Source organism: Sus scrofa, chromosome 1 (genome assembly GCF_054392235.1).
Source record: "Sus scrofa isolate SSC_HxYL_T2T_F1_AM1 chromosome 1, Sscrofa_HxYL_maternal_Yorkshire_Landrace_v2.0, whole genome shotgun sequence".
Lineage (NCBI taxonomy): Eukaryota > Metazoa > Chordata > Mammalia > Artiodactyla > Suidae > Sus > Sus scrofa.
This window is the reverse complement of record NC_139383.1, coordinates 125488872-125508585: the sequence shown is the minus strand read 5'-3', so window position 1 is coordinate 125508585 and position 19714 is coordinate 125488872. Positions and strand designations below refer to the sequence as shown.

General features: G+C 37.9%; 1 protein-coding gene and 1 long non-coding RNA gene across 5 annotated transcripts in view; one reads left to right on the top strand and one right to left on the bottom strand.

Moving 5' to 3' along the window:
- Positions 1 to 19714, bottom strand: part of PRTG (protogenin) — a 145193-nt gene that overhangs the window by 93904 nt on the left and 31575 nt on the right. The gene's annotated exons all lie outside the window — the stretch shown is intronic.
- LOC146406354 (uncharacterized) lies at positions 13661 to 19211 on the top strand. The gene is made up of 2 exons (XR_014811053.1): positions 13661 to 16043; positions 17224 to 19211. It is a non-coding gene; the product is annotated as an uncharacterized LOC146406354 (long non-coding RNA).

The window sequence follows — 19714 nt, the reverse complement described above, 5'->3', positions numbered from 1 at the left end:
CGGTAAAACCAAAAATGAACAAATGGGACTTAATCAAACTTAAAAGTTTCTGCACAGCAAAGGAAACCCTAAACAAAATGAAAAGACTACCCACAGAATGGGAGAAAATCTTTGCAAGTGAATCAACTGACAAGGGATTAATCTCCAAAATTTAGAAACACCTCCTACCACTCAATACCAAAAAAATAAACAACCCCATCCAAAAATGGGCAGATGATCTAAACAGACAGTTCTCCAAAGAAGACATACAGATGGCCAAAAAACACATGAAAAGATATTCAACATCACTCATTATTAGAGAAATGCAACTCAAAACCACTATGAGGTACCACCTTACACCAGCCAGAATGGGGCCATCATCAAAAAGTCTACAAACAGGAGTTCCCGTCGTACCGCAGTGGTTGACGAATCCGACTAGGAACCATGAGGTTGCGGGTTCGGTCCCTGCCCTTGCTCAGTGGGTTAGCAATCCGGCGTTGCCGTGATCTGTGGTGTAGGTTGCAGACGCGGCTCGGATCCTGTGTTGCTATGGCTCTGGTGTAGGCCGGTGGCTGTGGCTCCGATTAGACCCCTAGCCTGGGAACCTCCATATGCCGCAGGAGCAGCCCAAGAAATAGCAAAAAAAAAAAAAGTCTACAAACAATAAGTGCTAGAGAGGGTGTGGAGAAAAAGGAACCCTATTACACTGTTGGTGGGATTGTAAACTGGTGCAACCACTGTGGAAAACAGTATGGAGATTCCTCAGAAAACTAAAAACAGAACTACTATTTGATTCAGCAATCCCACTCCCGGGCATCTATCCAGAGAAAACCATGACTTGCAAAGACACATGTACTCCGATGTTCATTGCCGCACTATTTTCAACAGCCAAGACATGGAAACAACCTGAATGTCCATCAACAGAGGAGTTGATCAAGAAGATGTGGTACATGTACATAATGGAATATTACTCAGTCATTAAAAGGAATGAAATACTGGCACTTTTGGCAACATGGATGGACCTGGAAATTATCATGCTAAGTGAAGTCAGCCATACAATGAGACACCAACATCAAATGCTTTCACTGGCATGTGGAATCTGAGAAAAAGACACAATGAACTCTGCAGAACAGATACTGACTCACAGACTTCGAAAAACTTATGGTTTCCAAAGGAGACAGTTTTGGGGGTGGGGGATGTGCTCGGGGTGTGGGATGGAAATCTATAAAATTGGATTGTGACAATCATTATACAACTATAAATATAATAAATTCACTAAGCAATAAAAAAATTTTAAAAAAGATGTGGTATATACACACAATAGAATACTATTCAGCCATAAAAAGAACAAAATGATGCCATTTGCAGCAACCTGGATGGAAATAGAGACTCTCATACTATGTGAAATAAGTCAGAAAGAGAAAGACAAATACCATATATCACTTGGATCTGGAATATAATATATGGCCCAAATGAACCTTTCCACAGAAAAGAAAATCATGGACATGGAGAATGTACTTGTGGTTTCCAAGGTGGAGGGAGAGGGAGTGGGATGCATTGGGAGTTTGGAGTTAACAGATATAAACTATGGCCTTTGGAATGGATAAGCAATGAGATCCTGCTGTATAGTACTCGGAACTGTCTGGTCACTTATGATGGAGCATGATAATGTGAGAAAAAGTATGTATATGTGTATGTGTAACTAGGTTGCCTTGCTGTACAGTAGAAAACTGACAGAACACTGTAAACCAGCTATAATGGAAAAAAATAAAAATAATTATAAATGAAAAAATCAATAAATAAAAAATAAAAGTCTCTCCCCCCCTTGAAATGCAAAAAGAACAAATCTCCAGGCCTCTTTACAGCAAGAATTCCTCAAGCAGCCATCCATTCACTCACTTCCCCATGGCATCAAAATGTCTCTAAAGAGTAGTCTAAACTAGCTGCCTCCCCTTATTCCTCTGACTGATGCCTCTAACCTGCCTTCTTCCCATATTATTATGTTGAAAGTGTCTATGACACTATATACTCATCCTATTTCTCTGACTCCTTCCCAGCTGCCTCTCAGAGGCACTCCATTTTCCTTCTGCCCTCCCTTCCAGAGAACCTCTGTTCTCTTCTCCTTCCACATTCTCCTTGGGTGATCTTACATACTTTTAGTCTTTAACTACATCCACCTGCTGCTATGGAGTCCCCAAAATACATCTCTAGCTTGGGTCACCATGCTCAGAGCTTAATACCTATACCCTACTGCCTACTGGACATCTTCACCTAGAATTTACAAAACACACTTCAAACTCATTGCGTCCAAAATGAAATTATCTTCTTTCCTCCCAGCCTATATCTCTACCTCAGTTTGTCATACCCATATGCAGCAACTCACCTGGACACTAATGACTGCTCCTGCACTCTCTTCAATCACCAGTTCTCACTGGTTTTAACCCCCTAAACATGTATTAAATATACTCCTGTATCCCTGTCCCAACATCTTTCACTGGAATCATTCTAACAGTCTCTTGTCTGGTCTCCCTGCTCTCATTTCCCTTCTCCCTTCCTTCAAAAACATCCCCAAGACATATAACAAGTGTTCAATGTGGGCTGCATTTGACTCACAGGTGGCTTCCATCTATCAATTCAAAGGTTCCTGTAAATCAACCCATTACTACTAAAACCACCACAGGAGTTCCCTTGTGGTGCAGCGGGTTAAGGATTCAGCACTGGTCTGGGAACTCTGCATGCCATGAGGGCAGCCAAAAAAAATTAAAATAGGAGTTCCCATTGTGGTGCAGCGGAAACGAACCCAACTGGTGTCCATGAGGATATGGGTTTGATCCCTGCCTTGCTCAGGAGGTTGGGGATTCGGTGTTGCTGTGAGTTATGGCACAGGTCACAGACACAGTTCAGATTCCGCGTTGCTATGGCTGTGGTGTAGGCCGGCAACTGTAGCTCAGATTCGACCCCTAGCTAGGAACTTCCATATGGTGCAGCTGCGGCCCTAAAAAAAAATTAAAATTAAAAAAAAAAAAAAAAACTCTTAAATAACAGTAATAAACCCACCAGAGACAACATCTCACAAAAAATATGTTCAATTTTAAATGCTGTCCAAAAGCACTGTGTCTTACCACACCTCCTTCTAAGTCTTTAAACTGCTTGCCTAACTACTAGAAAAACTGAAGAGATATGCGTTCGCTACATCAAAAGTAACTGATGTTTTTATATCAACTACATATTTTTAACTTTTTGACTGCATACATTCTTAATAAATGAGATTTGTTGGCTAACTTTAACCAAAAAAAAAAAAAAAAAAAAGAATTACTGGCATCAATTACTCCAAACTATTTACATGGTAAGATGCAACAGTAAGTAGTCAATGTAGTTATATAAAAAAGTGAATATTTCTGCTATTTAAGATATGCATTATAACTATGATACAAAGGAGTTAATCTCCATAAATCACACATTAACATCAATCCCATTATCTTTACAATCAAACCATTCATTTTATTTGAAGTTAACCCATGATGACAGGGTTAACATGCCATTATTCATAAAATAATGGGCCAGATTAATTGTCTCCTTAATCCAGAAAAAGATTTTAATCACTCATATTTTAGAACATTTTTAGACTAATCTCTTCTACATTCATTCATTCCTTTAGCAACTGTTTACTCAGTGCCTAGGATCCAATGATGAACAAATTAAAAAAGGTTCTACCCTCTGGAATCTTTTGTCTAGCAATGGAGAAAGGCATTTAACTAAATTACTATGCAAATACACAGGAACTTCGAACTGTGATAAATGCTATGAAAGAAAATTATGGGATACATTATGGAATACTATGAAAGCATGTACTAGAGGTTATAATAATGACAGAAATAAAAAGATCTTAACATATATTTTATTGCAAGCCAGCACATTAAGTACACCACATATTCTAATTTACTTAATCCTCCTAATTATCAATACCCCAGTTTTCAGTTCAGGAAACTGAGACACAAGGAGATTAGTAACTTGCTCAAGGTTCTGCAAGGTGTGAGTGTGGGATCGGAATCCAGGGAATCTCTAGATGTCCTAAGTGAGTTCTCTCATGAGTAAAACCTTGAGATACCCAAACTGTTTGTGAAAGGTAAAAACTACTGGTTCTACTTCCAAGCAATTTTGCTGCTCTAATAGAAGTTCATAAACATTGACTTTCTAGCTGTGTAAGAATATGTGTTAAATTTCTAAATTTCCAAAACAAGTAACATCTTTAGACTCCGGTATACTAGGATTTGGAAGCTATGGCCCTAATCTCAAGTAGGAGTATTTCCTTTCTAGGAACCTGCTAAAGAAAGGAAAGATAGGCCTGCATATAAACTGAATCATACTATCTCAGTCTAAGATTTATTTAGGAATCAAATACTTTATAAAAAAAATCTATTTTAAAAAAACTAGTTTATGGAGTTCCTGTTGTGGCACAGTGGAAACGAATCCGACTAGGAACCATGAGATTGTGGGTTCAATCCCTGGCCTCACTCCATGGATTAAGGATCTGGCATTGCTGTGAGCTGTGGGTAGGTCACAGACGAGGCTTGGATCTGGTGTTGCTGTGGCTGTGGTGTAGGCTGGCAGCTGTAGCTCCGATTAGACCCCTAGCCTGGAAACCTCCATATGCCACAGCTGCAGCCCTAAAAAGCAAAAACAAACAAACAAACTAGTTTACCTCTTGGGAAGATTAGCTATTTCATTACCATTATTCTCCTAGTTCTAAACCCATGTACATATATTTGATCATCTAAAAATCAAAAACTTATATAGAGAGAGGGCTTAAAGGCTCTCTAAATCAGAGGATATTAGAAAGTGGAGGAGAAAGTAGTTGTGGGGTTTGAGTGATGGCAGAGATTACAGGAATGGAAGGGAGGGGAACATACAAGAATGGCTATCACTGAACATGATTTAGCTACAAGATGTCCAAGGGAAACAGAAGGAAAGACACAAATGGTTCGGAGGTTTCTGGTTCATCCACCAGGAAGGCTGGGGGCTACTCTGGTGTCTGAACAGAGAACACAGGAAGCAAGACCAGATGGACTGATGAATCACCATCACAGATTCTCACCGGATGAGAACAAGAAGAAACTGGCCATGCAATGGAAGACTGGGAAACTGTAAAATGAGTCCAGGGATTAATGATGTCAACCATTTCAAATATCTATTCATCCTGATTTTTAAACTAATGATTGAGATGTTAGGCTATTGTTAAGATTTAAAAAAAAGATATCTATGAGGTTTTTTGTAATAGTGGCCTATAAAAATTGTAATATGTTAACATGTAAAGTTAGTTAGTAAAGGATTTCCTACTTCTGAGGCTCTGGTGGAATAAGTTTAGGATAAATAGTGTTTACCATTTTTACAATCTTTTTTCCCCCTTTTTGGGGGGTTCAGTGACCCAAGCCACTGCAGTGACAATGCCGGATCCTTAATCCATTGCACCACAGGATAACTTCTATTTTCATTTAGGGTCTTAGAAAACTGAGGTCAAGGATATTAAGACTAAGGAAAAATATTAATCTTAGCTGGTTTCAAGATAATCAGGAATAAAATCCAGGAAGGCATAATTTAGGTAAATACAGAGAGATGGTACAGCAGTATAGCCTTATGGTTAAGAGCACAGATATTAAAATCTATATAGATCTGGGTTAGAATCACAGCTTTATATGCATGAGCTATGTGCCTTTGAGAAGTTACCCAACTTCAAGCCTCAGTATTCCCCAGCAAAATGAGGATAATAATACTTCAGAAGACTATTGTAAGAACATTAAATTATACATACATATACATGTGTATACACACACACACACACAATACATATGAGCATGTGTTCAGGCACTTCTTGGCACCTAGTAAACTCTTTGCGACAATACTCGAAGTAGTAACATCTATAGGATGTCTTGCTATGAATACACTGGTTTTGTTTTTGGAAAAATAACTTATAATTAAACAAAGGTTGTTAGTGGCCATTATAAAATTATAATAAATTTTAAAGCCTAACAAAGGTAGAGGTATTCTAAGATTTAAATTTTTCTTTTTTTTTCCTACTAAGCCAGACTATGTAGAGCTTACATAAAGTACAGAGAAACAGAAATAGTTTTCCCTTATTTATTTATTTATTGCTTTTTAGGGCTGTACCCACAGCATATGGAGGTTCCCAGACTAGGGGTCTAAATGGAGCTACAGCTGCCAGCCCACGCCACAGCCACAGCAATGCAGGATCCTAGGTGTGTGTTCGACCTACATCATACCTCATGGCATGTCATTAACCCACAGAGCGAGGCCAGAGGTTGACCCCACAGCCTCAAGGTTACTAGTCAGATTTGTTTCCAGGGCACCAAAAAGGGAACTCCAATTTTCCCATTTTTAATGTGAACAGATAAATTATTTGAAAAGGATCAGATCCCCTACTTCAATGATGAGTAACAGGGACTAGATTACAAGAAGATCTCTTGCTGTAGAATTACGTACTTATGTAATTGTGTACTTATGTTTTTTTCTACAAAGACACATAATTAAGAAAAAGAGATGATATTCAAAAATAAATTTTATGTGCTTTTATGGTACATGGATTGAAGGGAGACTCTGCATAAATCTTCTACTGTTTCACTACCTGATAAAATCTCTCTTAATTTATATCTGCCTTTTTAGTGCTTTGAGCTTATCATTCCTTGGGGGGTAAGCTACCACATATGATCAACGGATGCTTGATTCTCTCCCCAATCAGTGCCTTCAATCTGAAAATTATGAGAAAAACAACATCTGAATAAAAACTGCCTTTCAATTAAAAATAAATCACATAAAAATCTATATCAAAACTTAAGACATTTCAGAAAAGCATGCACAAATACAAAATATCATGAGAGTCTTAAACTTTGCTTCCAAGCAAGTATTTGTTTTTCCATTTTGATTTTTTTTTAAGTGGGGCATTAAGCTGAGTAAATGAATAAGTCCTTTACAAGGAATGTTAGATCCCCCTTACAAGGAAGGTTCGGGAACTAGTTTTAGCATTATCAAAACATTCTACTCTTATTTAAATGGAAGAACATCTTGTGTTCTTATGCAAATCTTCCTTTCTCCTTGATGTGGACTTTGTTTCTGCCAGTTGGGTAGGATTTTACAAGTCTACAGCCTCCTTGTGAAACCTGACCTCTTTCTTCCCTCCAGTCAGTGCTAATATAAACCAAGAGCCCCACAAGAAGTCATTAAAGCAGTGCTGTTAAGAGGCCAGAGCTCTATAAAACAGGCAAGAAACAAGGTCTCAAGAAACATGCGCTGTTCTCAAAAACAACCTTGCAAACACAATAAATGTAAGTGCCTATTTTATTTGCAACTTCCTCCTCTTCACCTGTCTACTTAATCATTTGCTTCTATGATTTACAGTCAGAAAAAAAAGGATCATGAAGGCTAAGAAGAAAATGTTCTCCACATTTTTATTTGATCAGAAAGCAATATATTAATGCTTCTACCTTGGAAATGTATGACTACAGTATTAAATGAACGTGCTATACATGCTTTTTAAAAGGTTCAATGAATAAAATACTTTATATATGCTAATTTTAAAACCAACTAAAAATTATGGATACACAATCTAAAATGACAAGCTACCCAGTAATTTACAATTAAGTTCACAAACTATTCCCTAATGTGAGAAATAATTTGCTTTTGTAAATTACACTTAAAGTATTTGCTCACTAAACAGAAAATAATTTAGTTGGTCATAACCTGAATGCAGGGTTTACACTGGTGATCCTAAAGCTGTAGGTCAGCCAGGGGATCTGGAGGCCTCAGCTGGTCAAGGACTGTACCAGTTACTAATGCCCCATCCCTCTGTGGGGGTTCCTAAAGGCAGGGGAGCATGGCCAGCAGTCACATTCCAATACTTCTGTGCTGTTTCCATGGCTCTAAGTCACCAATCAGTAGCTCTGAGTAAATCTATACGTGGCTCATCAACAAAACAGGGAAATTTACATCTCAGACTCTTGAATGTCCACAGTTTTAGAGTTTGTTAATGGAGTTTTATGTTTTCTGGCTTAAAGTTTATTTCTCTGACACTGGTCTTTCAAATCATGCAGCGGTCTAATCCAAGATGTACTAATCAAAACATAGTTACAACTTCTTACCTCAGTAGGTCCAATTCACTCTGAGTCTCCAAAACTGAAGACTAACCTGAAACTGAACAGGAAGTAAACAAGAGGGATCCAGCATTTAATCAAAGCATCAACAAAACTGGAAACCAGGGACTTTCAAAAATAGATCCTATACGCAAATTTCCCACAGACTAGATTATTTTCCGGTCTACTCCTAGCGTATCCATATTAAAAAACATCTTTAGGAGTTCCCGTTGTGGTGTAGTGGGTTAACAAATCCAACTAGGAACCATGAGGTTGTGGGTTCGATCCCTGCCCTTGCTCAGTGGGTTAATGATCAGGCGTTGCCATGAGCTGTGGTGTAGGTTGCAGACGTGGCTCGGATCCCGCGTTGCTGTGGCTCTGGCGTAGGCCGGTGGCTACAGCTCCGATTAGACCCCTAGCCTGGGAACCTCCATATGCTGCAGGAGCGGCCCAAGAAATAGCAAAAAAGACCGAAAAAAAAAATCTTGAATAACTTCTGAGAATTTTTTGCTACTTTGATATTTTATTAACCCTGTCCTGCCAAATGCCAGACTTGGCCCTCTCCAAACTCTATTATACCTTCAAGTAACGGAATTTACAGAGCCCTTAAAATGACTACATCACTGCAGAGAAAAAAAGCTTGTGATACAGTAAGTGAAAAAAAATAATACACAAAACTATATTGACAACCTTCTCATAATAGCTCAAATAGTACGTCCCACCCTTACAACTTTCATTTTAATGAAATATAAACAGACCAATCAAACTTTTTTTTCTTTTTTATGGCCAGACCTAACCTAACCTAGTAGTGATGAGCTACTTTTTTCTTCTTATGACCAAACCTAGCTGGTAGTGATGAGCTACTTATAGATTTCCCTTAGGGGTTGAATCGGAGCTGCACCTGCAGCTCTACATCACAGCTACAACACTGGATGCACATCTGTGACTTAGGCAGCTTGTGGCAAGCTGAAACCTTAACCCACTGAGGCCAGGGATTGAACCCGCATCCTCACAAAGACAACATAGGGTCCTTAAGCCACAATGGGAATTCCTCACTCTTTTTTGCAGGTATCTAGGAACCAGCACTTGACAACAAGGCTAGGCTTAAAAGATTAGTGCTGGTGAATGTTGATGTGGAAAGCCTATTTGAATCCATATGACTATGAAAAAAATAAAAATTTGGGCAAAGACATTTTCCTTCTTTAGAAAACTTAATACCAGTCCGACGAAAATTCAAAAAAGTTTTCAGTTATAGAAAAGGATAATTGTTTTAGTAAAGATGCAAGAAGGCAGGGAATTTTTTTGTTGGCTTATTGAATAAAAGAATGAATATGTAGGTCATTACCATAAACGGAGATGTTTTTTAGTAATAAAAATCAATGTAGTTCTCCTGTGGCTCAGCCAGTTAAGGATCTGGTGTTGTCAGTGCTATGGCTCAGGTTGCTGCTGTGGCACAGGTTCGATCCCTAGCCTGGGAACTTACGTATGCTGGGGGGTAACCTCCCCGCCAAAATTAATGTAAAAACTGGTGCTTGCTGTTCACCTTAAAGGATATGGCAAAAGGTTTCCAAATTTCGCAGAAGGCTGAATAATTTTTCCTGGTCTGAAAGGTCCCGTCATGATCTTGTCACTCTAGAGGCTATGTTGTATTCTCTGTAGCTACATCACTGGCAAAGAGGGAGCTGTGGTATACAGAGAGATCCTGGAGTCAGGAGAGCTAAGTTCTGGTCTTGGCTCACTCATTCATTGCCTTGAATGTGTGATCTTGGATAAGTCAAAATCTCCCTTGAAGCAATGTCATCTGCCTCACGTGCTCTTTGCAGGAGGGAATAAGATAACAGGTGTATTTATAAGTCCCACACCAGGCCTCCTGAACTGGGGCACAAATGGTCCTTAGCTATGGTGCAGGAAGCAGAGAAAAATGATAAACAGGACTGGACTGAGGTCAAGAACCTGTATTCTTTCCAAGCTCTGTCATCAATGAACTATATGACCTGTCAAAATCAAGCTCTCTCTGGCCCTCAGAGTCCTCATACACAAAGTGGTAGTGCTCTTCTTAGCAATCACTGCCATTCTTTCTAGAATTGAAAACCCTGCCAGAACCATAGTTCAGTGTGTCCTGATCCATCTTCTAACTTGACATCATAAGACTTATGGAGTTAAGAGAGATTATCAGTCTAGATATAGCCATTGTATCTATTAAAAAATGACCCAATATGGATGACCTTAATTCTCAATGATATGTTCCAAACTATACATTTCAAGGTCAAACTTACTAAGGCTAAGAGCTAACTGCCAAACAGAAAGCTCTTTTTGGTCATTTTCCCTCTACTTTTCCATCTTTCTGTTACTTTTTTCAATGCATACACTCAACAAAAGAACAAGAGTCAATAACTTGGCAACTTTCTCTTAAAATATTCAAGGAGCTCAAGGGCCAGGAATTAGCAGCAATGTCAACAGACCTAAAAGTCATAATTGCTTCATACCTAACTGTCCATCATTAAATGTTTACCTAAATGAAATTAACTCACAATTAGTTATGAAGTGGATGTGCTTAGTGCAAAACCAGAAGACTTGAAATTAGATTACAAATGACTTAAAATCGGTCCAAAACTTCTTATATATTAAACATTTTCAGCATGATTATTTTGTATGTTTGAGTTCTAGCATCTAAGGAGGCAATGAAGTATGTGTCAAAAAGCACAAGAAAGTGTTGAAATCTAGAGATGAGATCAGCCAGCAGACACCAGGCCTGTCAAAGAGAATGAGGACTGGTAGATTCTCCTTGGTCTAAAGGGCCTTGAACAAGGAATGCTTAATTCAGAAAGGAACAAGAATACATTAAATGGTCAGCAGATATCAATAACACTTGGCACAAAACACTTGGGAAAAAAAATAGCAGAATACTAAAGACAGGCACTTTTGCCTAGGCTTACCCTGTCCTTATATGTAGAAGAAAAAGTTACATTCCAGTATAAACTGTTAATGGAATTTGTCTTTCTCTTTCTGACTTCACTTTAATATGAGAATTTCTAGTTGTATCCATGTTGCTGCAAGTGGCACAAATGACCTGTCTACAGAATAGAAACAGACTGAGAGACATGGAGAACAGACTTCTGGTTGCCAAGGGGGAGGGGAGAGAGTGGGATGGACTGGGAGTTTGGGGTTGGTAGCTGCAAACTCTTACATTTAGAATTGATGAGCAATGAGGTCTTGCTCTAGACTACAGGAATTATATCCAAACTCCTGGGATATATTATGATGGAAGATAGCATAAAAAAAGAATACACACACACACACACACACACACACACACACACACTTCTAGGTCACTTTGCTGTATAACAGAAATTGGCACAACATTGTAAATCAACTGTATTTTAATAAAAATAAATTAAAAAAAATGTTAAGGGAAAGGCAAAGGAAATAGAATAGCCAAAACAATTTTGAAAAAGAACAAAACTGGAAGACTGCATCATTTAAAGACAGGATCATTTCAAGGATTATGATAAAGCTACAGTAGTCAAAGAAGTACGGTATTTGCAAAAGGACACAGATCTCAATGGATCAGAAAAGTACAGAAATAAACCAATACAATTATGTTAACCAATTTTTACAAAGTTGAAAAAGCAATTTAAAAGAGAAAGGATAGTCTTTTCAACAAACAGGGACTGAATATCCATATACAAAATTAATCTTGACCTATACTGTAAAAATTAACTCCAAATGGTTCATAGAATTAAATATGAAAAACAAAACTATAAGACTTTTAGAAGAAAACAGGAAAATTTTTGTGACCTTAGGTTAGGCAAGGAGGTTTTAGACATGACATCAAAAACACAATCCATAATGGAAAAAATTTGATAAACTGGACTTTCATCAAAACAAAAAAACTCCTGCTCCTGAAAAACAAACAAACAAAAAAATGAAAATGAAAAGACAAGCCATAAACTGGGAGAAAATTTGCAAATCATATATATCTGATGAAGGATTTGTATCCATAATATATAAAGAATTCTCAAAATTCAATAATTAGAAAACCACCACAAAAAATTGGCAAAAGATTTGGACAGGTACTTTATCAAACAAGACATAGAGATGGCAACTACACATGTAAAGATCATCAACTTAATCAGACATAGTCACAGGGAAATGTAAATTAAAACCACAATGAGATATCACTACAATTTATTAGAATGGTTCAAATAAAAGACACTGACAATACCAAATGCTAATGAGGATGTGGAGTACCTGAAACTCTCACACATTGCTGGTGTGAATGAAAATTGGTACAGTCACTTTGGAAAATAACTTGGCAGTTTCTTACAAAATTAAATATACACTTACTGTATTTTCACTTTAAATATTTACTCATAGGAATGCAAATTTACATTCACACAAAAACCTGTACAAGAAAATTTATCAAAGCTTTATTCATAATTGCCCAAAATTATAAACAACTCAAATATCCTTTAACTTCAACTGGTGAACGGATAAACTGTAGTAAATCTATACTATGGAAAACTAATCAGCAATAACAAGGAAAGAACTATTGAAACATTCAACAACATAGATAAATGTCAAATATATTATGCTAAGTGGAAGAAGCAAGACTCAAAAGGCTGCATAATATATAATTTCATTTATATGACATACTGGAAAATGCAAAATATAGTGGCTACTGGGAGGTGGAGGGGGAAGGTATTAGCATGAGAAAATGTTTTTGGGGGATGAAATCATTCTGTATCCTGATTGTGGTAAAGGTTACATAACTGTCCATATGTTAAAATTCATAGATATGTGGACCGAAATAATTTTCATTGTATATAAATTTAAAAACACAAATTTCAAAAAAGGCTATGTTCCTTACAAAACAGAAAGGCTTTTGTTTTATTTTCTAATCACTTTTAATAAAGAATTACAAAACAAGCAAGTTGATGGCACACATGGATTTTTAAATGCCAACTCCTGCAAACCATCTTCATTTCTGCAAGGGTGCATTTGATTTTACCAGGTAAAACTATAGAACCTTTATATACTCCCAGGATCATGGAGTACCTGTCTTTACCTTTGAATTCCTGGCGTCAGGCCATAAATACAAAAGGCCCTCAAGAGATATGTGATAAACACATGAGTAAAACATGTCCTGGGGTACATGTACATTTAGTTCAGTCACCACCTCCTTCGTCTGGAGTGCATATAGATAATGTGTGCACCGTAATAATCTGAAGGACTATAGGGTGCTGAACCTGAGTTTACATTATCTCTAGCATACTATACATGCAAAGTATACAGAAAAATATGTATCCTAATAACTAGAAATGGGTCTATATTCCTGGGGAACAGGGGAAGTCAGGAACCTACAGCCCTCCTACTCCTCCACCTACTGAAGTGGTAAGAGAGCAGTCACACCTCTGCTGAGAGGCTAGAGGAGTGGGGAGAAACACACATCCCAGAAAAAACAGCCTTTCTTAAGTGGTCCAGCCCAGTTCTCTGCCTCTTGATGATGCCAGCAGCAGACTGCAGAGCTGAAATTCCTACAGAGACCTCTTTTTTTTTTTTTTTTTTTTTTTTTTTAAACACAGACTCCTGACCCAGTACAGCCTGCAGACACTCATCAGCTCTGGGCCTCCTGGCATTCTGAGTGCATCTTGAGGAGTCTCATAATAGTCAACCTGACAGAGCTTCCATCAGCCAAGCTTGAAATTATTTAGAATTTGGTCCTGGAACCAATTGGTTTGATCCAAGGACTCTCACATAAGAAACAGATTTTCTAAAATGATTACGGGGTTTTAGAATTCATGTTTAACCAAGATTGCTGAGCACATGAGACCTCCTTCAGGATTAAACTAACCCAGGGCACGTGGAAAATTAAATTGCAGTTTTGCACACACATCTGTACTTCCACTCTTCTAAAAAAGGGGTGAAAAGAGTTATACTGAACAAAGGTTTGCAATACTGAAGTCGCAACCTCTTCTGGCATCCTCACCTGCAGCTAACGAACAGTTCTCTTTAGCTGCACCTTGACTTGGTGGTTGATGGTGTGCCCCTTAAAGAGATCAGCAATAAGCAGAAAGTAGCAGGCAGCTAGAGTGGCTTCCCAGGAACAGATCACACGGAACACCAGAAGTAGATGTGGAAATGTGATGCTGTTAACACAAAGGGTCTTTTGTTGGTGAGAATTTAAGGAAGAGACTGGGAGGAAGGAAAAACCACACACCTAGGCAAAATAAACAGAAACGGGCTGTCTACAGGAAAAATCCAAGGAAATCAGAGCAGTTTTCTGTAATTGTTAAACCATTATAAAACTACTACCAACATTCTTTCTCTTCCATTCTAGAGCTGATAAAATGAAAATAAACCACTATTCACTTTGCCTTTCATCTTTTCCAACTGTTACTTAATCTTGAGTTTAAAAAAATTAAAAAAAAATAATCAGTCTCCATATGGTACTCTCATAATCCAGACAGAATCCTGTTAGTTTGGGAATAAAATTTGATATCACTTTGAAAGACATCCCCAACTGGGATTTTTCTCTTCTCAAATTCTCTGTCTTCCCAGCAACAGTGTGTGGTCACAGAAGTATATGAGACATGCTAATGCATTTATCAAGTGATTATTCTTGGCCCCTCCGCTGGTAAAAACAAGCAGGAAACAGTTCAGAAAAAACATGCATCGTAAGCCACATTAACCAGCTTCAAAGCTGTTCAACTTGTGTGGCTCCTACGAATTCAAGGGAAAGAGAAAAAGTGCTGTTGCTTTGTCTTCCTCAAGACCACTTCCCCTTCAGCGTTTGCCAAGTGATTGCCTTATATTGCCTAATCCAAGAGATGCCTTTCTTATGCCTTGTTGTCATTCCATAAAGAATTAGTTCTGCTTAATAGCGCAACTGTGCAGGAAGAACATTCCATGCAATTTTATACTTTGCATCAGTCAGAGAAACAGAAGGATCAAGAAAGCATTAAGAAGAGTGAGGTTTTGTAACAAAATTCACGTCTCTTAGCAACTTCATCCGTGTACAAATTTATAATGAGAAAAATCACAAAATCCACCAAAATTAAAGCAGAAATATTCCTATCAGGGTTACTTTTGCTTCTTCAAATGAGTATTTAAAGGATATTTAAAACAATTCAAGAACTGCAGTATATTAAATTATTTGTTGATAAGCCTTACAATATTCTTTTCCATTACTGTTTTACATATTGCTTTCTCAGACTCTAAAAGTCCTGATTTTCTCAGATTAAAAAAGGCCCCTTTCACATAATCATCTGACACTCAGTGGATATTTAGCCTGTTAACACAATACAATTCATTAAAGTAAGTTTACATAATCATAATTTATGAGATTAATTAAATGGTCTACATATGACACTCAATTCATAAGCTGGGAATCAATCACTACGAAATGTCTGGGTATCTCTTTCATCTTTTAATGCTGTTAAACAAGCCTAAGCCTATTTAATTGATAACAGGAAAAACTGTATACACACACATCAGATGACCTTGTTAAAGTGAATACATAAAGTGGACCCTGAGTTCTAAGCTACCTGTCTACAACACAATGGAGTCTTCTGATGATACTGCCTTTCATTTTGTATTAGGTTTCACCACATAATACCAAAAGGAAGAAAGAGAGAAATAACTTACTATACATTTTATATATATTACCTAATTTAATATTCATGAAAATCTTAAAAGATAAGTAACATTACTTCTACTTACAGGCAGAAAAATAAGTTCTGAGAGGTTAAGCCACTTGCTCAGGGTCACAGAATTAATAAATAGGGAGACATGAGTCAAATGGTGTTTTTTTGCTTGTTTTTTTGTTTAATTCCACCCTTGGAGTTCCCCTCATGGCTCAGCAGAAATGAACTGACTAGTATCCATGAGGACGCAGGTTCAATCCCTGGCCTCGCTCAGTGGGTTAAGGATCCGGCATTGCCGGGAGCTATGGTGTAGGTCGAGGACACATCTTGGATCTGGCATTGCTGTGGCTGTGGCACGGGCCAGCTACTGTAGTTCTGATTCAATTCCAAGCCCGGAAACCTCCATATGCCACAGGTGCAGCCCTAAAAAGACAATAAATAAATAAATAAATAATTACGGATGTAAAGACCTCACCACAGACAGCATTTCAGAGACATAACACCAATCTGGTCGTGTGAGTTTACTCTCCCAGTAGAAAACACATATTAATGCACAGAAGACAGTTTCCCTTTCTCCAATTTTCTCTCCTCTAAACCTTCTTAGAAGCAACAGCAAAATTATATTCCCTCAACCTTCTGCTTGACTAAATATTACATCACTCTCAAAAACATCAGTGAGGACTTTTAGGATCTTTTGTCAATGATTCTATTTTTTGTCAACGTCAATTTAATTGTACAATTACTTATTCTACATTTCACATTATTCTCCAATATGGATTTATCCTGTCTAGCTAAGTAAATCCACTTGCCATTCTTTATAAAGAACAGTCAGAACCTAATAATGTTACATTGTTGAGGCCCTCCCTAAAAGCCCAACCCATAGGATGCTCTAAAGTCTCCCGGCCATCAAATGAAGTTAAGAATTAGAGAGGGCTTTGCAGAAAAGGTGACGTATTTGTGGTTAGGGTTGAAGAACTATAAGTAAGCAGCAAGGGATTATCAAGAGGAATCCAGGTAAAGGGTAGAGAGTGGGCAAAGGCAGAGAGCAACCAGAGAGCACAATGCAGTCAGAGAACTGAAATTCTGTGTGACAGGACTTTAAAGAGAGTCAGGGGTGAGGTAAGATGGAGATATGGAGAGACAGGGTAGTAAAAGATGCAGCCACGAAACATGCAGGGACCAGATGATGAAGAGCCTTGCCTATTTATACTCTTATGCTTTGCTACTCTAGAAAAGCCTTAGAACTTGTTGAAATACAGAATATCAAGCCCCACCTCAGACCTACCAAATGCCAATCAGCATTTTAAAAAACCTTCAGGTGACTTACATACACTTTATTTTCATTTTTAGGACCGCACCTGCAGCATATGGCAGTTCCTCCTGCAGCCTACACCACAGCCACACCAGATCTGGGCCGCACCTGAGACCTATGCTGGATCCTTAACCCACTGAGCAAGGCCAAGGATTGAACCCACATCCTCTCGGACACGATGTTGCATTCGTAATCCACTGAGCCAGGATGGGAACTCCTTACATGGCACTTTAAAATGTGAGAAGCACAACCCTAAGCATTTGGGTTGTATTCTGAAGGCAGTGAGGAGCTACTAAGATATTCTAAGCAAAAGATAGACATGATCAGATTTGAAAGCAATACAGGAGATTAATTATGACTAATCCGAAATGCAAATGGGATTTTTTATGGTTTGCTTCCTACTGGATTCTGAAGTGTGAGAATGATTGTTTATAAAAAAATGCTTCCCACTTTTCTACTCTCTATGTTTGCCAGGAGCTGGGGAGTAGGGGAAATAGGGAGAGGTTGGGGAAAGAGTATAAACTTTCAGCTCTCCAAGGAATTAGGTCTGAAGATCTAATTTAGAACATGGCAGCTACAATGAATAACACTTAATTGTACAACTGAAATTTGCTAAGAGGGTAGGACTTAATGTTCTCACACACAAAAAAGATAAATATGTGAGATGGTGGATGTGTTAATTAACTAGATAAGGGGTATTCATTCATAATATATATATATTCATCAAATCACCATGACATATACTTTAAATATCTTAAAATTTATATGTCAATTATATGTCAATAAACCTGAAATTTTTTTTAAAGTGCTTCCTTACCTATACAGAGGCTCCCAATGACACAGGAACACTTAAGGTTATTTCCAACACCAAGAATACACCTTCTGTAACACAGAAGCATGTCTACCAATTTCTAACTAGTGATTTAAATCACACTTACATAATCATGTTCCCTAAACACTTTGTTCACCTCAAAGCCGTTTCATAAATAGCTTACTCTTCTTTGGCCTGTCAGCAGCCTTTGAATTATCTGGGTAGGGGAGTTAACAGGCTATATTTGCTGCTCACAAACCATTTTTTTAAATGAAGGAAGCTTACATTCTTTCAGAATTTCTTGCTAAATTATATGCAACCTTAAGCTCAGAAGAATAAAAGCACAGTATTCTGGACCACAGCCACAGAAATCCCCTATAATGTGTTCAATAAGCCAAATCAAAACAATGCCTAGTTTTCAGAAATGAGGTTGAAGAAAACTGCAGCTCCTATTTCATCTGCTGTCGAGTGTCACATTCACTCAAGCAGAGGAAAGTTAACTGACAAAAATCTGCTTTTAAATGCCTGTTATTGGCAGTGGAGAGAGTCCAACAGCCTGATTTTTTTCTTTGATTACTTATAATGCATGCCATAGAAAATATTTTATACTTAAAGAAATATGACCCTGATAAAAAAATGAGTTTCTTAATAATAGCAAAAATACAGTTATATGTGTTTGAATATATAATGCATATTATGATACCACTACCCATGTTCAGTCCTCACAGCCACCTGATCCAAGATTATTATCCCAACAAGACCATGATTCTGATATAAACACAGCTACACTCAGACCCAATTGTAAAGGTGGATTCTCCCACTTTGTGGGGAGGGCTATTCACAGCCTAATGCAAAATTTCCACGTGGTTTAATACAGACCCTGAGCTCCTTAAAGAACCGTTAGTGGCATCAGGTAATTTGAATGATTTTTGGAAATACACTAGTACTCAGAGGCCACTAAGGCAGTGTTTTTCAGCCTCCTTCGTTCCATGATAGGCAGCCCTTTAAAAGTTTCCTTTTCCACAAATACGACTTTACTGATAGAAGGAGTCTGTGTGTGTATCCATAGAAAGGTGGGATAGGATGGCAAGGAACACTGAGGCAAAAGAATTCATGAGAAAGAGGGGAGAGAGAAAGAACAAAAGGGAAAAAATGCAGGGGAAAATATTCCCTGACAAAAAATAAGTAAAAAGACAATGAGAAGGAAAAGATAATCAGGAATGAACAGTGAAAATAAAGGGAAACAAAATTTTAAAACGCGAAGGGGTAAAGCATGGTTCTGTTAATCACTGCTAAACAATTATAAAAACAGCTTATAGGACATTTTAATTTGGTGACAGAGTTACTGAAGCTGTATTAGTACTAGTAAACATGCCTAGCCAGGATTATTTTGAAGTGATCCCATGGAGTTTCCTGGTGGTTCAGTTGGTTAAAGATCCAGCGTTGCCACTGCTGTGGCACTGGTTCAACCACTGGCCCCCAGGAACTTCTGCAGGCATGGACAAAAAAAGTGATCCCTGCTGGGGCTATGAACTAAATTTTTAAAAAATTCTCAAGTATCTGGGAAAATGAGTAGCTAATAGATTTTTTTTAAGCTCTAAGAGACATTAAAATAGTTTACTTTCTTTATGGCTACATTTATGGACATAGGGACACAAGAATGATTAACCATATCAAGGAGGCCAATAACAAAAAGAAAGCGTTGTGTGTAATTTCAATTACGGCACAGATGAACCTATCTACAGAACAGAAACAGACTCACAAATGGAGAACAAACTCGTGGCTGCCAAAGGAGAGGGAGTAGGATGGATGGGGAATTTGGGGT